Source organism: Hyperolius riggenbachi, chromosome 1, assembly GCF_040937935.1.
Source record: "Hyperolius riggenbachi isolate aHypRig1 chromosome 1, aHypRig1.pri, whole genome shotgun sequence".
NCBI classification, from domain to species: domain Eukaryota; kingdom Metazoa; phylum Chordata; class Amphibia; order Anura; family Hyperoliidae; genus Hyperolius; species Hyperolius riggenbachi.
Genome location: NC_090646.1, coordinates 413,933,480 through 413,952,310, shown reverse-complemented (window position 1 = coordinate 413,952,310; position 18,831 = coordinate 413,933,480). Strand labels below are relative to the sequence as shown.

Here is an 18,831-nt window from a genome sequence, read left to right as displayed (position 1 = left end):
AACAGCTGGCCGTATATATACACAAGCCCCTCTCCAGCACCTCCCCAAGTGCTGGACCAATGGGGAGTGGAGCCAGAGTCAGCTGACCAGCCTGGTCAGCTGACTCACTTCTGCCTGCCATATATGCTCTGCCTCAGCGCGCGCGTCACTCTCAAGGCTGGTGGACTATGAGTCCCAGCCACACCAGCACTCTTCCTGGCGTCCGCCGCGGGAGCCGCCGCACTGCACGCGGCGGCTTTTCCGCGTTCACTGCTTCTCATGCGGCGTGCGGCGGCTCCTCCATGCGGCGCCGCCACACTTGATGTCGAAGCAGCCTCCCCGCTCTTAAAGCGAGCGGCTGCGCTTCCGCGCATTATTGTAACGATTGTGGGATATCTCCGTGTTCAGCGCACAAAGATGTGCGCTGACACTGCGTAGGTCCTCCACAAGCGTGTCAAGATACTAGAACCCAGCTTTTGGTGTAAGCACCAGTAGAGGGAAATTCCTGTCGGCAGATGGCGCTGGGGAGTGCAGAGGAACCAATCCTCTGTACCTCCACAAATGCCAGACAGGAATTGTACGAAGCGCAGAACGCAATCGCAAGAGAAGCGATTGCGAATGAGAACGAGCAAAGGGACAGGTTGTATGTATGTGCGCCAATCTAGTCGCCACCCCGCGACCGCGCACACACAACAGCAGGTGCGAAACAGAAACGCAACCGCCAAGAACGGCGATTGCCAGAAGTGACACAAGGCAGATCAGAACAGAATACGAGGATAGCAAAGGCACAGCAAATCATACAATGAGAAGATACGGAAAATAATAAACGCTAGCTAACCGCGAACACCGCACTCATTTGCAACAGTGCACGCGGTTATGCGCGGTCTCCGCGTGATAAGCACAATAGAGACAAGCACGCCTAACTAACCATCAACAGACAAACACGAAACAAAGAACGTGAACGCTTGCTTAACGGTTACCTCATCGAGCCTACAGCAAGCACCCGTATCAGACAAGACAGACAAACGAGAAACAGGAACTAGGCAGAAAGGATCCACCGCTCTTCCGCCAGAGCAAGTGTGATCCAAGCAGGAACACAGATCAGAAAGATCCACAGCCGCTAACGCTAGTGGCTAGTGCGATCTAAACAAGACAGATCAGATGAGTTAGCTGGTAGCAACCGCTGCTCCAGCTTACACTCCAGGAACTAGATCAGAAGGATCCACAGCCGCTACCGCTAGAGGCTAGTGCGATCCAAACAAGACAGAGCGATTCGCTATCAACCGCCGCTGGTGACAGCGCAATCGCGACAGACAAGACAGGACAGAATAGGCAGTACAAATTATACACAAACTGACTGCACTAACTAGGAATGCAAGGAGCACTCCCCAAGAATTAACTATACTAAGATAGCAATGGCTGACACTCCAGGTGAGTCCAGCAGGAACAAACCTCTATGAGCAGCGAAGCATTGTGGGACACACATACTGCTTATAGTACACGCCTCCAATGAATGTGGCCAGGCAATTTGCATGACAACGTATGCAAATTCCTCAGCAAGCACAAGCTGCAAAACTGACAGAAGGTCTTCTTTCCAGAGTCCTGCAGCATGCAGACCTGAATAATGATCAAAAGGCTGCCTGCCTGCGCAGGCAGCTGAGCGGATCGTTACAATTATTACACGTTCTTCTCTGGCGTCTTTCCTGGGAAAGTAACCCAGATTTGCCCCCAGTCACCCTTGATATAGCCGAGTCCATCTTGGGACCAAATAAATTCTTCCCGTTATAAGGGATTTTTCACCATGCAGTCTTCAAATTTGTATCCGCTGACCACGGACGGAGCCACATGGCCCTCTTAGCCACCACTGTGTGTAATATTATACGAGCTGCACACCTAATAATATCTATAGCATCCTCTCTTATATAATCAGAGGCTAACTTAAATTCTTCGAGCGCTATGATGAGTGTCTTGCGGTCTACATTGGATTGAATAGCTCCCTCCAGATTCTCAGTCCATGCTCTGAGCGCACGAGAAACAGCCATCAGTGCAATGGCCGGTTTGCATACTGAACCCATTGCCCCGTAGGCTCTCTTCAAATCCGTGTCTACCTTCCTTTCTAAAGGCTCTTTAAATGATACCACATCCTCCAGAGGCAAAGTTACATGTTTTGCCAGTCTAATGACCGAAGCATCTACCACAGGTGGACTATCCAACTGTTTAATAAGCTCGCTCTCCATTAGGTATAACTTTGAGAATCGGTTAGTTAAAGATACTTTTCTCTCTGGCTTGGACCATGCATCCTGAATGAGCTCCTCTATTTCCTCCATTACAGGAAAGGTTAAAGGTTTCCTTTTAAGATGCGGAAAGTACCGCCGTCTCTTAGAAGGATGTTCCTCCTCTTCTTCCCATTGCAAAGCTTGACTTATCGAAAAGCAAGGAGTTTTGAATCAGGATGATACCATTTATTGGCTAACTTAAAGATGAAAAAACAGTGAGCTTGTAACGATTGTGGGATATCTCCGTGGTCAGCGCAAAAGATGTGCGCTGACACTGCGGAAGTCCTCCACAAGCGTGTCAAGATACTAGAACCCAGCTTTTGGTGCAAGCACCAGTAGAGGGGAATTCCCACCGGCAGATGGCGCTGTGGAGTGCAGAGGAATAGGAATGGGTAATTTCTGAGGCTTGCCTCTTTGAGACGCGTGCCCTAGCAGATTGTTACTGCTAGAGGCTGAGACTCCTCTTCCAGCCTGTTAGAGGATCTCACATACGGGGTTCCCATTCAGAGGTAACCACACCTCTGAGGAATCACTGTGTGGTGGACATTTCCACGACCGGGTGTTTTGGACATTGTCATTATTGTTATTACTGTTTTAGTCCCAGAGGTTAGTCATACTTGTATTATTGGTGATTCTGCAGATCATCAATAATCAGGTATACATCTGTATTCTTGGTGATACGGCAGATCACCAATAATCAGATTCTCTCTGTGTGTTGACACCTATCGTTACACAAAGAAATCAAAAACTGCTAGTCTTCAGTAAAACTGCAGCCAGCAGTACATGCTGCAGAAGTGATCATAACACTTAAGAGGAGGATCTGGCTGAGGTCAGCAGTGATGTCACTGAAGTAACCTAAAAAGAGAGCGGCCGTATTCCGTTCTTCTGGATGGCCAAGAAGCCAACACTGGTGCTTATGCCACCATTCATGGGTTGGCCTAATAACGGTAGCTATGATTCTAGAGCTGGAGGCTGCCTTACTTCTGCCCTCAACGGCTAGGTGCCATTCACATGTCTTGATTGAAGGCTTTGTAGAAGACCACAATTCAGCTCTCTCAACCACCCCACTTTCCGGTGGCACAACGCATCTCTGTGTCAGGATGGCTTAGTGGTCTAAGGCGCTGCGTTCAGGTTGCAGTCTCCCCTGGAGGCGTGGGTTCAAATCCCACTTCTGACAGCGTTTGCATGGTTTTTTCACGGTTCCCCTACCTGCTAGTCTTTCACAGCCAAGAACGTTTTTTTTTTTTTTTTAACACATTTACACAACCGAGCACTGTGGCTCTATAGCTCAGGGGTTAGAGCACTGGTCTTGTAAACCAGGGGTCGTGAGTTCAAATCTCACTAGGGCCTAAGCGTTATTTCATGCGCTCTATCTTTCTTTCCTGACAACCTATTTTCTTTCACCAGCTGTCTTTTCAAAAACCGCCACTGCCTCTAGGTCAACTCCCCTTACATGAAAGATCACATTACATTCAACCCTGGTCAAGGTTCACAACATTGACCCCACTTTGAGCAAAAAAAAAAAACCTTACTGGCTCCAAGAAGACTTAGACCACATTCATAACATTCTCTTCCTAAAAAGAGAGCGGCCGTATTCTGTTCTTCTGGATGGCCAAGAAGCCAACACTGGTGCTTATGCCACCATTCATGGGTTGGCCTAATAACGGTAGCTATGATTCTAGAGCTGGAGGCTGCCTTACTTCTGCCCTCAACGGCTAGGTGCCATTCACATGTCTTGATTGAAGGCTTCGTAGAAGACCACAATTCAGCTCTCTCAACCACCCCACTTTCCGGTGGCACAATGCACCTCCGTGTCAGGATGGCCGAGTGGTCTAAGGCGCTGCGTTCAGGTCGCCGTCTCCCCTGGAGGCGTGGGTTCAAATCCCACTTCTGACAGCGTTTGCATGGTTTTTTCACGGTTCCCCTACCTGCTAGTCTTTCACAGCCAAGAACGTTTTTTTTTTTTAACACATTTACACAACAGAGCACTGTGGCTCTATAGCTCAGGGGTTAGAGCACTGGTCTTGTAAACCAGGGGTCGTGAGTTCAAATCTCACTAGGGCCTAAGCGTTATTTCATGCGCTGTATCTTTCTTTCCTGACAACCTATTTTCTTTCACCAGCTGTCTTATCAAAAACCGCCACTGCCTCTAGGTCAACTCCCCTTACATGAAAGATCACATTACATTCAACCCTGGTCAAGGTTCACAACATTGACCCCACTTTGAGCAAAAAAAAAAACCTTACTGGCTCCAAGAAGACTTAGACCACATTCATAACATTCTCTTCCTAAAAAGAGAGCGGCCGTATTCCGTTCTTCTGGATGGCCAAGAAGCCAACACTGGTGCTTATGCCACCATTCATGGGTTGGCCTAATAACGGTAGCTATGATTCTAGAGCTGGAGGCTGCCTTACTTCTGCCCTCAACGGCTAGGTGCCATTCACATGTCTTGATTGAAGGCTTCGTAGAAGACCACAATTCAGCTCTCTCAACCACCCCACTTTCCGGTGGCACAATGCACCTCTGTGTCAGGATGGCCGAGTGGTCTAAGGCGCTGCGTTCAGGTCGCAGTCTCCCCTGGAGGCGTGGGTTCAAATCCCACTTCTGACAGCGTTTGCATGTTTTTTTCACGGTTCCCCTACCTACTAGTCTTTCACAGCCAAGAACGTTTTTTTTTTTTAACACATTTACACAACAGAGCACTGTGGCTCTATAGCTCAGGGGTTAGAGCACTGGTCTTGTAAACCAGGGGTCGTGAGTTCAAATTTCACTAGGGCCTAAGTGTTATTTCATGCGCTGTATCTTTCTTTCCTGACAACCTATTTTCTTTCACCAGCTTTCTTATCAAAAACCGCCACTGCCTCTAGGTCAACTCCCCTTACATGAAAGATCACATTACATTCAACCCTGGTCAAGGTTCACAACATTGACCCCACTTTGAGCAAAAAAAAAAAAAACCTTACTGGCTCCAAGAAGACTTAGACCACATTCATAACATTCTCTTCCTAAAAAGAGAGCGGCCGTATTCCGTTCTTCTGGATGGCCAAGAAGCCAACACTGGTGCTTATGCCACCATTCATGGGTTGGCCTAATAACGGTAGCTATGATTCTAGAGCTGGAGGCTGCCTTACTTCTGCCCTCAACGGCTAGGTGCCATTCACATGTCTTGATTGAAGGCTTCGTAGAAGACCACAATTCAGCTCTCTCAACCACCCCACTTTCCGGTGGCACAATGCACCTCCGTGTCAGGATGGCTGAGTGGTCTAAGGCGTTGCGTTCAGGTCGCAGTCTCCCCTGGAGGTGTGGGTTCAAATCCCACTTCTGACAGCGTTTGCATGGTTTTTTCACGGTTCCCCTACCTGCTAGTCTTTCACAGCCAAGAACGTTTTTTTTTTTTTTAACACATTTACACAACAGAGCACTGTGGCTCTATAGCTCAGGGGTTAGAGCACTGGTCTTGTAAACCAGGGGTCGTGAGTTCAAATCTCACTAGGGCCTAAGCGTTATTTCATGTGCTGTATCTTTCTTTCCTGACAACCTATTTTCTTTCACCAGCTGTCTTTTCAAAAACCGCCACTGCCTCTAGGTCAACTCCCCTTACATGAAAGATCACATTACATTCAACCCTGGTCAAGGTTCACAACATTGACCCCACTTTGAGCAAAAAAAAAAAAAAACACCTTACTGGCTCCAAGAAGACTTAGACCACATTCATAACATTCTCTTCCTAAAAAGAGAGCGGCCGTATTCCGTTCTTCTGGATGGCCAAGAAGCCAACACTGGTGCTTATGCCACCATTCATGGGTTGGCCTAATAACGGTAGCTATGATTCTAGAGCTGGAGGCTGCCTTACTTCTGCCCTCAAGGGCTAGGTGCCATTCACATGTCTTGATTGAAGGCTTCGTAGAAGACCACAATTCAGCTCTCTCAACCACCCTACTTTCCGGTGGCACAATGCACCTCCGTGTCAGGATGGCCGAGCGGTCTAAGGCGCTGCGTTCAGGTCGCAGTCTCCCCTGGAGGCGTGGGTTCAAATTCCACTTCTGACAGCGTTTGCATGGTTTTTTCACGGTTCCCCTACCTGCTAGTCTTTCACAGCCAAGAACGTTTTTTTTTTTTTTTTAACACATTTACACAACAGAGCACTGTGGCTCTATAGCTCAGGGGTTAGAGCACTGGTCTTGTAAACCAGGGGTCGTGAGTTTAAATCTCACTAGGGCCTAAGCGTTATTTCATGCGCTGTATCTTTCTTTCCTGACAACCTATTTTCTTTCACCAGCTGTCTTATCAAAAACCGCCACTGCCTCTAGGTCAACTCCCCTTACATGAAAGATCACATTACATTCAACCCTGGTCAAGGTTCACAACATTGACCCCACTTTGAGCAAAAAAAAAAAACAAACCTTACTGGCTCCAAGAAGACTTAGACCACATTCATAACATTCTCTTCCTAAAAAGAGAGCGGCCGTATTCCGTTCTTCTGGATGGCCAAGAAGCCAACACTGGTGCTTATGCCACCATTCATGGGTTGGCCTAATAACGGTAGCTATGATTCTAGAGCTGGAGGCTGCCTTACTTCTGCCCTCAAGGGCTAGGTGCCATTCACATGTCTTGATTGAAGGCTTCGTAGAAGACCACAATTCAGCTCTCTCAACCACCCTACTTTCCAGTGGCACAATGCACTTCCGTGTCAGGATGGCCGAGCGGTCTAAGGCGCTGCGTTCAGGTCGCAGTCTCCCCTGGAGGCGTGGGTTCAAATCCCACTTCTGACAGCGTTTGCATGGTTTTTTCACGGTTCCCCTACCTGCTAGTCTTTCACAGCCAAGAACGTTTTTTTTTTTAACACATTTACACAACAGAGCACTGTGGCTCTATAGCTCAGGGGTTAGAGCACTGGTCTTGTAAACCAGGGGTCGTGAGTTCAAATCTCACTAGGGCCTAAGCGTTATTTCATGCGCTGTATCTTTCTTTCCTGACAACCTATTTTCTTTCACCAGCTGTCTTATCAAAAACCGCCACTGCCTCTAGGTCAACTCCCCTTACATGAAAGATCACATTACATTCAACCCTGGTCAAGGTTCACAACATTGACCCCACTTTGAGCAAAAAAAAACAAAAAAAAACCTTACTGGCTCCAAGAAGACTTAGACCACATTCATAACATTCTCTTCCTAAAAAGAGAGCGGCCGTATTCCGTTCTTCTGGATGGCCAAGAAGCCAACACTGGTGCTTATGCCACCATTCATGGGTTGGCCTAATAACGGTAGCTATGATTCTAGAGCTGGAGGCTGCCTTACTTCTGCCCTCAAGGGCTAGGTGCCATTCACATGTCTTGATTGAAGGCTTCGTAGAAGACCACAATTCAGCTCTCTCAACCACCCTACTTTCCGGTGGCACAATGCACCTCCGTGTCAGGATGGCCGAGCGGTCTAAGGCGCTACGTTCAGGTCGCAGTCTCCCCTGGAGGCGTGGGTTCAAATCCCACTTCTGACAGCGTTTGCATGGTTTTTTCACGGTTCCCCTACCTGCTAGTCTTTCACAGCCAAGAACGTTTTTTTTTTTTTTTTTTAACACATTTACACAACAGAGCACTGTGGCTCTATAGCTCAGGGGTTAGAGCACTGGTCTTGTAAACCAGGGGTCGTGAGTTCAAATCTCACTAGGGCCTAAGCATTATTTCATGCGCTGTATCTTTCTTTCCTGACAACCTATTTTCTTTCACCAGCTGTCTTATCAAAAACCGCCACTGCCTCTAGGTCAACTCCCCTTACATGAAAGATCACATTACATTCAACCCTGGTCAAGGTTCACAACATTGACCCCACTTTGAGCAAAAAAAAAAAAAAAAACCTTACTGGCTCCAAGAAGACTTAGACCACATTCATAACATTCTCTTCCTAAAAAGAGAGCGGCCGTATTCCGTTCTTCTGGATGGCCAAGAAGCCAACACTGGTGCTTATGCCACCATTCATGGGTTGGCCTAATAACGGTAGCTATGATTCTAGAGCTGGAGGCTGCCTTACTTCTGCCCTCAAGGGCTAGGTGCCATTCACATGTCTTGATTGAAGGCTTCGTAGAAGACCACAATTCAGCTCTCTCAACCACCCTACTTTCCGGTGGCACAATGCACCTCCGTGTCAGGATGGCCGAGCGGTCTAAGGCGCTGCGTTCAGGTCGCAGTCTCCCCTGGAGGCGTGGGTTCAAATCCCACTTCTGACAGCGTTTGCATGGTTTTTTCACGGTTCCCCTACCTGCTAGTCTTTCACAGCCAAGAACGGTTTTTTTTTTTAACACATTTACACAACAGAGCACTGTGGCTCTATAGCTCAGGGGTTAGAGCACTGGTCTTGTAAACCAGGGGTCGTGAGTTCAAATCTCACTAGGGCCTAAGTGTTATTTCATGCGCTGTATCTTTCTTTCCTGACAACCTATTTTCTTTCACCAGCTGTCTTATCAAAAACCACCACTGCCTCTAGGTCAACTCCCCTTACATGAAAGATCACATTACATTCAACCCTGGTCAAGGTTCACAACATTGACCCCACTTTGAGCAAACAAAAAAAAAAAAAACCTTACTGGCTCCAAGAAGACTTAGACCACATTCATAACATTCTCTTCCTAAAAAGAGAGCGGCCGTATTCCGTTCTTCTGGATGGCCAAGAAGCCAACACTGGTGCTTATGCCACCATTCATGGGTTGGCCTAATAACAGTAGCTATGATTCTAGAGCTGGAGGCTGCCTTACTTCTGCCCTCAAGGGCTAGGTGCCATTCACATGTCTTGATTGAAGGCTTCGTAGAAGACCACAATTCAGCTCTCTCAACCACCCTACTTTCCGGTGGCACAATGCACCTCCGTGTCAGGATGGCCGAGCGGTCTAAGGCGCTGCGTTCAGGTCGCAGTCTCCCCTGGAGGCATGGGTTCAAATCCTACTTCTGACAGCGTTTGCATGGTTTTTTCACGGTTCCCCTACCTGCTAGTCTTTCACAGCCAAGAACGTTTTTTTTTTTAACACATTTACACAACAGAGCACTGTGGCTCTATAGCTCAGGGGTTAGAGCACTGGTCTTGTAAACCAGGGGTCGTGAGTTCAAATCTCACTAGGGCCTAAGTGTTATTTCATGCGCTGTATCTTTCTTTCCTGACAACCTATTTTCTTTCACCAGCTGTCTTATCAAAAACCACCACTGCCTCTAGGTCAACTCCCCTTACATGAAAGATCACATTACATTCAACCCTGGTCAAGGTTCACAACATTGACCCCACTTTGAGCAAAAAAAAAAAAAAAAAACCTTACTGGCTCCAAGAAGACTTAGACCACATTCATAACATTCTCTTCCTAAAAAGAGAGCGGCCGTATTCCGTTCTTCTGGATGGCCAAGAAGCCAACACTGGTGCTTATGCCACCATTCATGGGTTGGCCTAATAACAGTAGCTATGATTCTAGAGCTGGAGGCTGCCTTACTTCTGCCCTCAAGGGCTAGGTGCCATTCACATGTCTTGATTGAAGGCTTCGTAGAAGACCACAATTCAGCTCTCTCAACCACCCCACTTTCCGGTGGCACAATGCACCTCCGTGTCAGGATGGCCGAGTGGTCTAAGGCGCTGCGTTCAGGTCGCCGTCTCCCCTGGAGGCGTGGGTTCAAATCCCACTTCTGACAGCGTTTGCATGGTTTTTTCACGGTTCCCCTACCTGCTAGTCTTTCACAGCCAAGAACGTTTTTTTTTTTTAACACATTTACACAACAGAGCACTGTGGCTCTATAGCTCAGGGGTTAGAGCACTGGTCTTGTAAACCAGGTGTGGGGAGTTCAAATCTCACTAGGGCCTAAGCGTTATTTCATGCGCTGTATCTTTCTTTCCTGACAACCTATTTTCTTTCACCAGCTGTCTTATCAAAAACCGCCACTGCCTCTAGGTCAACTCCCCTTACATGAAAGATCACATTACATTCAACCCTGGTCAAGGTTCACAACATTGACCCCACTTTGAGCAAAAAAAAAAACCTTACTGGCTCCAAGAAGACTTAGACCACATTCATAACATTCTCTTCCTAAAAAGAGAGCGGCCGTATTCCGTTCTTCTGGATGGCCAAGAAGCCAACACTGGTGCTTATGCCACCATTCATGGGTTGGCCTAATAACGGTAGCTATGATTCTAGAGCTGGAGGCTGCCTTACTTCTGCCCTCAACGGCTAGGTGCCATTCACATGTCTTGATTGAAGGCTTCGTAGAAGACCACAATTCAGCTCTCTCAACCACCCCACTTTCCGGTGGCACAATGCACCTCTGTGTCAGGATGGCCGAGTGGTCTAAGGCGCTGCGTTCAGGTCGCAGTCTCCCCTGGAGGCGTGGGTTCAAATCCCACTTCTGACAGCGTTTGCATGTTTTTTTCACGGTTCCCCTACCTACTAGTCTTTCACAGCCAAGAACGTTTTTTTTTTTAACACATTTACACAACAGAGCACTGTGGCTCTATAGCTCAGGGGTTAGAGCACTGGTCTTGTAAACCAGGGGTCGTGAGTTCAAATTTCACTAGGGCCTAAGTGTTATTTCATGCGCTGTATCTTTCTTTCCTGACAACCTATTTTCTTTCACCAGCTTTCTTATCAAAAACCGCCACTGCCTCTAGGTCAACTCCCCTTACATGAAAGATCACATTACATTCAACCCTGGTCAAGGTTCACAACATTGACCCCACTTTGAGCAAAAAAAAAAAAAACCTTACTGGCTCCAAGAAGACTTAGACCACATTCATAACATTCTCTTCCTAAAAAGAGAGCGGCCGTATTCCGTTCTTCTGGATGGCCAAGAAGCCAACACTGGTGCTTATGCCACCATTCATGGGTTGGCCTAATAACGGTAGCTATGATTCTAGAGCTGGAGGCTGCCTTACTTCTGCCCTCAACGGCTAGGTGCCATTCACATGTCTTGATTGAAGGCTTCGTAGAAGACCACAATTCAGCTCTCTCAACCACCCCACTTTCCGGTGGCACAATGCACCTCCGTGTCAGGATGGCTGAGTGGTCTAAGGCGTTGCGTTCAGGTCGCAGTCTCCCCTGGAGGTGTGGGTTCAAATCCCACTTCTGACAGCGTTTGCATGGTTTTTTCACGGTTCCCCTACCTGCTAGTCTTTCACAGCCAAGAACGTTTTTTTTTTTTTTTAACACATTTACACAACAGAGCACTGTGGCTCTATAGCTCAGGGGTTAGAGCACTGGTCTTGTAAACCAGGGGTCGTGAGTTCAAATCTCACTAGGGCCTAAGCGTTATTTCATGCGCTGTATCTTTCTTTCCTGACAACCTATTTTCTTTCACCAGCTGTCTTATCAAAAACCGCCACTGCCTCTAGGTCAACTCCCCTTACATGAAAGATCACATTACATTCAACCCTGGTCAAGGTTCACAACATTGACCCCACTTTGAGCAAAAAAAAACAAAAAAAAACCTTACTGGCTCCAAGAAGACTTAGACCACATTCATAACATTCTCTTCCTAAAAAGAGAGCGGCCGTATTCCGTTCTTCTGGATGGCCAAGAAGCCAACACTGGTGCTTATGCCACCATTCATGGGTTGGCCTAATAACGGTAGCTATGATTCTAGAGCTGGAGGCTGCCTTACTTCTGCCCTCAAGGGCTAGGTGCCATTCACATGTCTTGATTGAAGGCTTCGTAGAAGACCACAATTCAGCTCTCTCAACCACCCTACTTTCCGGTGGCACAATGCACCTCCGTGTCAGGATGGCCGAGCGGTCTAAGGCGCTACGTTCAGGTCGCAGTCTCCCCTGGAGGCGTGGGTTCAAATCCCACTTCTGACAGCGTTTGCATGGTTTTTTCACGGTTCCCCTACCTGCTAGTCTTTCACAGCCAAGAACGTTTTTTTTTTTTTTTTTTAACACATTTACACAACAGAGCACTGTGGCTCTATAGCTCAGGGGTTAGAGCACTGGTCTTGTAAACCAGGGGTCGTGAGTTCAAATCTCACTAGGGCCTAAGCATTATTTCATGCGCTGTATCTTTCTTTCCTGACAACCTATTTTCTTTCACCAGCTGTCTTATCAAAAACCGCCACTGCCTCTAGGTCAACTCCCCTTACATGAAAGATCACATTACATTCAACCCTGGTCAAGGTTCACAACATTGACCCCACTTTGAGCAAAAAAAAAAAAAAAAACCTTACTGGCTCCAAGAAGACTTAGACCACATTCATAACATTCTCTTCCTAAAAAGAGAGCGGCCGTATTCCGTTCTTCTGGATGGCCAAGAAGCCAACACTGGTGCTTATGCCACCATTCATGGGTTGGCCTAATAACGGTAGCTATGATTCTAGAGCTGGAGGCTGCCTTACTTCTGCCCTCAAGGGCTAGGTGCCATTCACATGTCTTGATTGAAGGCTTCGTAGAAGACCACAATTCAGCTCTCTCAACCACCCTACTTTCCGGTGGCACAATGCACCTCCGTGTCAGGATGGCCGAGCGGTCTAAGGCGCTGCGTTCAGGTCGCAGTCTCCCCTGGAGGCGTGGGTTCAAATCCCACTTCTGACAGCGTTTGCATGGTTTTTTCACGGTTCCCCTACCTGCTAGTCTTTCACAGCCAAGAACGTTTTTTTTTTTTAACACATTTACACAACAGAGCACTGTGGCTCTATAGCTCAGGGGTTAGAGCACTGGTCTTGTAAACCAGGGGTCGTGAGTTCAAATCTCACTAGGGCCTAAGTGTTATTTCATGCGCTGTATCTTTCTTTCCTGACAACCTATTTTCTTTCACCAGCTGTCTTATCAAAAACCACCACTGCCTCTAGGTCAACTCCCCTTACATGAAAGATCACATTACATTCAACCCTGGTCAAGGTTCACAACATTGACCCCACTTTGAGCAAACAAAAAAAAAAAAAACCTTACTGGCTCCAAGAAGACTTAGACCACATTCATAACATTCTCTTCCTAAAAAGAGAGCGGCCGTATTCCGTTCTTCTGGATGGCCAAGAAGCCAACACTGGTGCTTATGCCACCATTCATGGGTTGGCCTAATAACAGTAGCTATGATTCTAGAGCTGGAGGCTGCCTTACTTCTGCCCTCAAGGGCTAGGTGCCATTCACTGTGGCTCTATAGCTCAGGGGTTAGAGCACTGGTCTTGTAAACCAGGGGTCGTGAGTTCAAATCTCACTAGGGCCTAAGCGTTATTTCATGTGCTGTATCTTTCTTTCCTGACAACCTATTTTCTTTCACCAGCTGTCTTTTCAAAAACCGCCACTGCCTCTAGGTCAACTCCCCTTACATGAAAGATCACATTACATTCAACCCTGGTCAAGGTTCACAACATTGACCCCACTTTGAGCAAAAAAAAAAAAAAAACACCTTACTGGCTCCAAGAAGACTTAGACCACATTCATAACATTCTCTTCCTAAAAAGAGAGCGGCCGTATTCCGTTCTTCTGGATGGCCAAGAAGCCAACACTGGTGCTTATGCCACCATTCATGGGTTGGCCTAATAACGGTAGCTATGATTCTAGAGCTGGAGGCTGCCTTACTTCTGCCCTCAAGGGCTAGGTGCCATTCACATGTCTTGATTGAAGGCTTCGTAGAAGACCACAATTCAGCTCTCTCAACCACCCTACTTTCCGGTGGCACAATGCACCTCCGTGTCAGGATGGCCGAGCGGTCTAAGGCGCTGCGTTCAGGTCGCAGTCTCCCCTGGAGGCGTGGGTTCAAATTCCACTTCTGACAGCGTTTGCATGGTTTTTTCACGGTTCCCCTACCTGCTAGTCTTTCACAGCCAAGAACGTTTTTTTTTTTTTTTTTAACACATTTACACAACAGAGCACTGTGGCTCTATAGCTCAGGGGTTAGAGCACTGGTCTTGTAAACCAGGGGTCGTGAGTTTAAATCTCACTAGGGCCTAAGCGTTATTTCATGCGCTGTATCTTTCTTTCCTGACAACCTATTTTCTTTCACCAGCTGTCTTATCAAAAACCGCCACTGCCTCTAGGTCAACTCCCCTTACATGAAAGATCACATTACATTCAACCCTGGTCAAGGTTCACAACATTGACCCCACTTTGAGCAAAAAAAAAAAACAAACCTTACTGGCTCCAAGAAGACTTAGACCACATTCATAACATTCTCTTCCTAAAAAGAGAGCGGCCGTATTCCGTTCTTCTGGATGGCCAAGAAGCCAACACTGGTGCTTATGCCACCATTCATGGGTTGGCCTAATAACGGTAGCTATGATTCTAGAGCTGGAGGCTGCCTTACTTCTGCCCTCAAGGGCTAGGTGCCATTCACATGTCTTGATTGAAGGCTTCGTAGAAGACCACAATTCAGCTCTCTCAACCACCCTACTTTCCAGTGGCACAATGCACTTCCGTGTCAGGATGGCCGAGCGGTCTAAGGCGCTGCGTTCAGGTCGCAGTCTCCCCTGGAGGCGTGGGTTCAAATCCCACTTCTGACAGCGTTTGCATGGTTTTTTCACGGTTCCCCTACCTGCTAGTCTTTCACAGCCAAGAACGTTTTTTTTTTTAACACATTTACACAACAGAGCACTGTGGCTCTATAGCTCAGGGGTTAGAGCACTGGTCTTGTAAACCAGGGGTCGTGAGTTCAAATCTCACTAGGGCCTAAGCGTTATTTCATGCGCTGTATCTTTCTTTCCTGACAACCTATTTTCTTTCACCAGCTGTCTTATCAAAAACCGCCACTGCCTCTAGGTCAACTCCCCTTACATGAAAGATCACATTACATTCAACCCTGGTCAAGGTTCACAACATTGACCCCACTTTGAGCAAAAAAAAACAAAAAAAAACCTTACTGGCTCCAAGAAGACTTAGACCACATTCATAACATTCTCTTCCTAAAAAGAGAGCGGCCGTATTCCGTTCTTCTGGATGGCCAAGAAGCCAACACTGGTGCTTATGCCACCATTCATGGGTTGGCCTAATAACGGTAGCTATGATTCTAGAGCTGGAGGCTGCCTTACTTCTGCCCTCAAGGGCTAGGTGCCATTCACATGTCTTGATTGAAGGCTTCGTAGAAGACCACAATTCAGCTCTCTCAACCACCCTACTTTCCGGTGGCACAATGCACCTCCGTGTCAGGATGGCCGAGCGGTCTAAGGCGCTGCGTTCAGGTCGCAGTCTCCCCTGGAGGCATGGGTTCAAATCCTACTTCTGACAGCGTTTGCATGGTTTTTTCACGGTTCCCCTACCTGCTAGTCTTTCACAGCCAAGAACGTTTTTTTTTTTAACACATTTACACAACAGAGCACTGTGGCTCTATAGCTCAGGGGTTAGAGCACTGGTCTTGTAAACCAGGGGTCGTGAGTTCAAATCTCACTAGGGCCTAAGTGTTATTTCATGCGCTGTATCTTTCTTTCCTGACAACCTATTTTCTTTCACCAGCTGTCTTATCAAAAACCACCACTGCCTCTAGGTCAACTCCCCTTACATGAAAGATCACATTACATTCAACCCTGGTCAAGGTTCACAACATTGACCCCACTTTGAGCAAAAAAAAAAAAAAAAAACCTTACTGGCTCCAAGAAGACTTAGACCACATTCATAACATTCTCTTCCTAAAAAGAGAGCGGCCGTATTCCGTTCTTCTGGATGGCCAAGAAGCCAACACTGGTGCTTATGCCACCATTCATGGGTTGGCCTAATAACAGTAGCTATGATTCTAGAGCTGGAGGCTGCCTTACTTCTGCCCTCAAGGGCTAGGTGCCATTCACATGTCTTGATTGAAGGCTTCGTAGAAGACCACAATTCAGCTCTCTCAACCACCCTACTTTCCGGTGGCACAATGCACCTCCGTGTCAGGATGGCCGAGCGGTCTAAGGCGCTGCGTTCAGGTCGCAGTCTCCCCTGGAGTCGTGGGTTCAAATCCCACTTCTGACAGCGTTTGCATGGTTTTTTCACGGTTCCCCTACCTGCTAGTCTTTCACAGCCAAGAAGGTTTTTTTTTTTGTTTTTTTTTTAACACATTTACACAACAGAGCACTGTGGCTCAGGGGTTAGAGCACTGGTCTTGTAAACCAGGGGTCGTGAGTTCAAATCTCACTAGGGCCTAAGCGTTATTTCATGCGCTGTATCTTTCTTTCCTGACAACCTATTTTCTTTCACCAGCTGTCTTATCAAAAACCACCACTGCCTCTAGGTCAACTCCCCTTACATGAAAGATCACATTACATTCAACCCTGGTCAAGGTTCACAACATTGACCCCACTTTGAGCAAAAAAAAAAAAAAACCTTACTGGCTCCAAGAAGACTTAGACCACATTCATAACATTCTCTTCCTAAAAAGAGAGCGGCCGTATTCCGTTCTTCTGGATGGCCAAGAAGCCAACACTGGTGCTTATGCCACCATTCATGGGTTGGCCTAATAACGGTAGCTATGATTCTAGAGCTGGAGGCTGCCTTACTTCTGCCCTCAAGGGCTAGGTGCCATTCACATGTCTTGATTGAAGGCTTCGTAGAAGACCACAATTCAGCTCTCTCAACCACCCTACTTTCCGGTGGCACAATGCACCTCTGTGTCAGGATGGCCGAGCGGTCTAAGGCGCTGCGTTCAGGTTGTAGTCTCCCCTGGAGGCGTGGGTTCAAATCCCACTTCTGACAGCGTTTGCATGGTTTTTTCACGGTTCCCCTACCTGCTAGTCTTTCACAGCCAAGAACGTTTTTTTTTTTTTTTTTTTAACACAGTTACACAACAGAGCACTGTGGCTCTATAGCTCAGGGGTTAGAGCACTGGTCTTGTAAACCAGGGGTCGTGAGTTCAAATCTCACTAGGGCCTAAGTGTTATTTCATGCGCTGTGTCTTTCTTTCCTGACAACCTATTTTCTTTCACCAGCTGTCTTATCAAAAACCGCCACTGCCTCTAGGTCAACTCCCCTTACATGAAAGATCACATTACATTCAACCCTGGTCAAGGTTCACAACATTGACCCCACTTTGAGCAAAAAAAAAAAAAAACCTTACTGGCTCCAAGAAGACTTAGACCACATTCATAACATTCTCTTCCTAAAAAGAGAGCGGCCGTATTCCGTTCTTCTGGATGGCCAAGAAGCCAACACTGGTGCTTATGCCACCATTCATGGGTTGGCCTAATAACGGTAGCTATGATTCTAGAGCTGGAGGCTGCCTTACTTCTGCCCTCAAGGGCTAGGTGCCATTCACATGTCTTGATTGAAGGCTTCGTAGAAGACCACAATTCAGCTCTCTCAACCACCCTACTTTCCGGTGGCACAATGCACCTCCTTGTCAGGATGGCCGAGCGGTCTAAGGCGCTGCGTTCAGGTCGCAGTCTCCCCTGGAGGCGTGGGTTCAAATTCCACTTCTGACAGCGTTTGCATGGTTTTTTCACGGTTCCCCTACCTGCTAGTCTTTCACAGCCAAGAACGTTTTTTTTTTTAACACATTTACACAACAGAGCACTGTGGCTCTATAGCTCAGGGGTTAGAGCACTGGTCTTGTAAACCAGGGGTTGTGAGTTCAAATTTCACTAGGGCCTAAGCGTTATTTCATGCGCTGTATCTTTCTTTCCTGACAACCTATTTTCTTTCACCAGCTGTCTTATCAAAAACCGCCACTGCCTCTAGGTCAACTCCCCTTACATGAAAGATCACATTACATTCAACCCTGGTCAAGGTTCACAACATTGACCCCACTTTGAGCAAAAAAAAAAAACCTTACTGGCTCCAAGAAGACTTAGACCACATTCATAACATTCTCTTCCTAAAAAGAGAGCGGCCGTATTCCGTTCTTCTGGATGGCCAAGAAGCCAACACTGGTGCTTATGCCACCATTCATGGGTTGGCCTAATAACGGTAGCTATGATTCTAGAGCTGGAGGCTGCCTTACTTCTGCCCTCAACGGCTAGGTGCCATTCACATGTCTTGATTGAAGGCTTCGTAGAAGACCACAATTCAGCTCTCTCAACCACCCCACTTTCCGGTGGCATAATGCACCTCCGTGTCAGGATGGCCGAGTGGTCTAAGGCGCTGCGTTCAGGTCGCAGTCTCCCCTGGAGGCGTGGGTTCAAATCCCACTTCTGACAGCGTTTGCATTTTTTTTTCACGGTTCCCCTACCTACTAGTCTTTCCCAGCCAAGAACGTTTTTTTTTTTTAACACATTTACACAACAGAGCACTGTGGCTCTATAGCTCAGGGGTTAGAGCACTGGTCTTGTAAACCAGGGGTCGTGAGTTCAAATCTCACTAGCGCCTAAATGTTATTTCATGTGCTGTATCTTTCTTTCCCGACAACCTATTTTCTTTCACCAGCTGTCTTTTCAAAAACCGCCACTGCCTCTAGGTCAACTCCCCTTACATGAAAGATCACATTACATTCAACCCTGGTCAAGGTTCACAACATTGACCCCACTTTGAGCAAAAAAAAAAAAAAAATCTTACTGGCTCCAAGAAGACTTAGACCACATTCATAACATTCTCTTCCTAAAAAGAGAGCGGCCGTATTCCGTTCTTCTGGATGGCCAAGAAGCCAACACTGGTGCTTATGCCACCATTCATGGGTTGGCCTAATAACGGTAGCTATGATTCTAGAGCTGGAGGCTGCCTTACTTCTG

The 18,831-nt window shown here is 47.2% G+C and overlaps 26 non-coding genes across 26 annotated transcripts; all 26 read left to right on the top strand.

Annotated features, from left to right (window-relative positions):
- The first annotated feature begins 3,532 nt into the window (after positions 1–3,532).
- TRNAT-UGU (transfer RNA threonine (anticodon UGU)) lies at positions 3,533–3,605 on the top strand. The gene has a single exon. It is a non-coding gene; the product is annotated as a tRNA-Thr (tRNA).
- A 463-nt stretch (positions 3,606–4,068) lies between these two features.
- On the top strand, positions 4,069–4,151 carry TRNAL-CAG (transfer RNA leucine (anticodon CAG)). The gene has a single exon. It is a non-coding gene; the product is annotated as a tRNA-Leu (tRNA).
- A 96-nt stretch (positions 4,152–4,247) lies between these two features.
- Positions 4,248–4,320, top strand: TRNAT-UGU (transfer RNA threonine (anticodon UGU)). The gene has a single exon. It is a non-coding gene; the product is annotated as a tRNA-Thr (tRNA).
- A 462-nt stretch (positions 4,321–4,782) lies between these two features.
- TRNAL-CAG (transfer RNA leucine (anticodon CAG)) lies at positions 4,783–4,865 on the top strand. Its single transcript has one exon. It is a non-coding gene; the product is annotated as a tRNA-Leu (tRNA).
- A 634-nt stretch (positions 4,866–5,499) lies between these two features.
- On the top strand, positions 5,500–5,582 carry TRNAL-CAG (transfer RNA leucine (anticodon CAG)). The gene has a single exon. It is a non-coding gene; the product is annotated as a tRNA-Leu (tRNA).
- A 98-nt stretch (positions 5,583–5,680) lies between these two features.
- On the top strand, positions 5,681–5,753 carry TRNAT-UGU (transfer RNA threonine (anticodon UGU)). The gene has a single exon. It is a non-coding gene; the product is annotated as a tRNA-Thr (tRNA).
- A 1,191-nt stretch (positions 5,754–6,944) lies between these two features.
- On the top strand, positions 6,945–7,027 carry TRNAL-CAG (transfer RNA leucine (anticodon CAG)). Its single transcript has one exon. It is a non-coding gene; the product is annotated as a tRNA-Leu (tRNA).
- A 95-nt stretch (positions 7,028–7,122) lies between these two features.
- On the top strand, positions 7,123–7,195 carry TRNAT-UGU (transfer RNA threonine (anticodon UGU)). Its single transcript has one exon. It is a non-coding gene; the product is annotated as a tRNA-Thr (tRNA).
- Positions 7,196–7,850: 655 nt separating this feature from the next.
- TRNAT-UGU (transfer RNA threonine (anticodon UGU)) lies at positions 7,851–7,923 on the top strand. The gene has a single exon. It is a non-coding gene; the product is annotated as a tRNA-Thr (tRNA).
- A 468-nt stretch (positions 7,924–8,391) lies between these two features.
- On the top strand, positions 8,392–8,474 carry TRNAL-CAG (transfer RNA leucine (anticodon CAG)). The gene has a single exon. It is a non-coding gene; the product is annotated as a tRNA-Leu (tRNA).
- Positions 8,475–8,570: 96 nt separating this feature from the next.
- On the top strand, positions 8,571–8,643 carry TRNAT-UGU (transfer RNA threonine (anticodon UGU)). Its single transcript has one exon. It is a non-coding gene; the product is annotated as a tRNA-Thr (tRNA).
- Positions 8,644–9,290: 647 nt separating this feature from the next.
- Positions 9,291–9,363, top strand: TRNAT-UGU (transfer RNA threonine (anticodon UGU)). The gene has a single exon. It is a non-coding gene; the product is annotated as a tRNA-Thr (tRNA).
- Positions 9,364–9,832: 469 nt separating this feature from the next.
- Positions 9,833–9,915, top strand: TRNAL-CAG (transfer RNA leucine (anticodon CAG)). The gene has a single exon. It is a non-coding gene; the product is annotated as a tRNA-Leu (tRNA).
- Positions 9,916–10,546: 631 nt separating this feature from the next.
- Positions 10,547–10,629, top strand: TRNAL-CAG (transfer RNA leucine (anticodon CAG)). Its single transcript has one exon. It is a non-coding gene; the product is annotated as a tRNA-Leu (tRNA).
- Positions 10,630–11,262: 633 nt separating this feature from the next.
- TRNAL-CAG (transfer RNA leucine (anticodon CAG)) lies at positions 11,263–11,345 on the top strand. The gene has a single exon. It is a non-coding gene; the product is annotated as a tRNA-Leu (tRNA).
- Positions 11,346–11,444: 99 nt separating this feature from the next.
- TRNAT-UGU (transfer RNA threonine (anticodon UGU)) lies at positions 11,445–11,517 on the top strand. The gene has a single exon. It is a non-coding gene; the product is annotated as a tRNA-Thr (tRNA).
- A 655-nt stretch (positions 11,518–12,172) lies between these two features.
- Positions 12,173–12,245, top strand: TRNAT-UGU (transfer RNA threonine (anticodon UGU)). The gene has a single exon. It is a non-coding gene; the product is annotated as a tRNA-Thr (tRNA).
- Positions 12,246–12,713: 468 nt separating this feature from the next.
- Positions 12,714–12,796, top strand: TRNAL-CAG (transfer RNA leucine (anticodon CAG)). Its single transcript has one exon. It is a non-coding gene; the product is annotated as a tRNA-Leu (tRNA).
- A 96-nt stretch (positions 12,797–12,892) lies between these two features.
- Positions 12,893–12,965, top strand: TRNAT-UGU (transfer RNA threonine (anticodon UGU)). Its single transcript has one exon. It is a non-coding gene; the product is annotated as a tRNA-Thr (tRNA).
- A 389-nt stretch (positions 12,966–13,354) lies between these two features.
- On the top strand, positions 13,355–13,427 carry TRNAT-UGU (transfer RNA threonine (anticodon UGU)). Its single transcript has one exon. It is a non-coding gene; the product is annotated as a tRNA-Thr (tRNA).
- Positions 13,428–14,620: 1,193 nt separating this feature from the next.
- On the top strand, positions 14,621–14,703 carry TRNAL-CAG (transfer RNA leucine (anticodon CAG)). The gene has a single exon. It is a non-coding gene; the product is annotated as a tRNA-Leu (tRNA).
- Positions 14,704–14,798: 95 nt separating this feature from the next.
- Positions 14,799–14,871, top strand: TRNAT-UGU (transfer RNA threonine (anticodon UGU)). Its single transcript has one exon. It is a non-coding gene; the product is annotated as a tRNA-Thr (tRNA).
- Positions 14,872–15,519: 648 nt separating this feature from the next.
- On the top strand, positions 15,520–15,592 carry TRNAT-UGU (transfer RNA threonine (anticodon UGU)). The gene has a single exon. It is a non-coding gene; the product is annotated as a tRNA-Thr (tRNA).
- A 469-nt stretch (positions 15,593–16,061) lies between these two features.
- Positions 16,062–16,144, top strand: TRNAL-CAG (transfer RNA leucine (anticodon CAG)). The gene has a single exon. It is a non-coding gene; the product is annotated as a tRNA-Leu (tRNA).
- Positions 16,145–16,967: 823 nt separating this feature from the next.
- On the top strand, positions 16,968–17,040 carry TRNAT-UGU (transfer RNA threonine (anticodon UGU)). The gene has a single exon. It is a non-coding gene; the product is annotated as a tRNA-Thr (tRNA).
- A 1,180-nt stretch (positions 17,041–18,220) lies between these two features.
- TRNAL-CAG (transfer RNA leucine (anticodon CAG)) lies at positions 18,221–18,303 on the top strand. The gene has a single exon. It is a non-coding gene; the product is annotated as a tRNA-Leu (tRNA).
- The last annotated feature ends 528 nt before the right edge of the window (positions 18,304–18,831 follow it).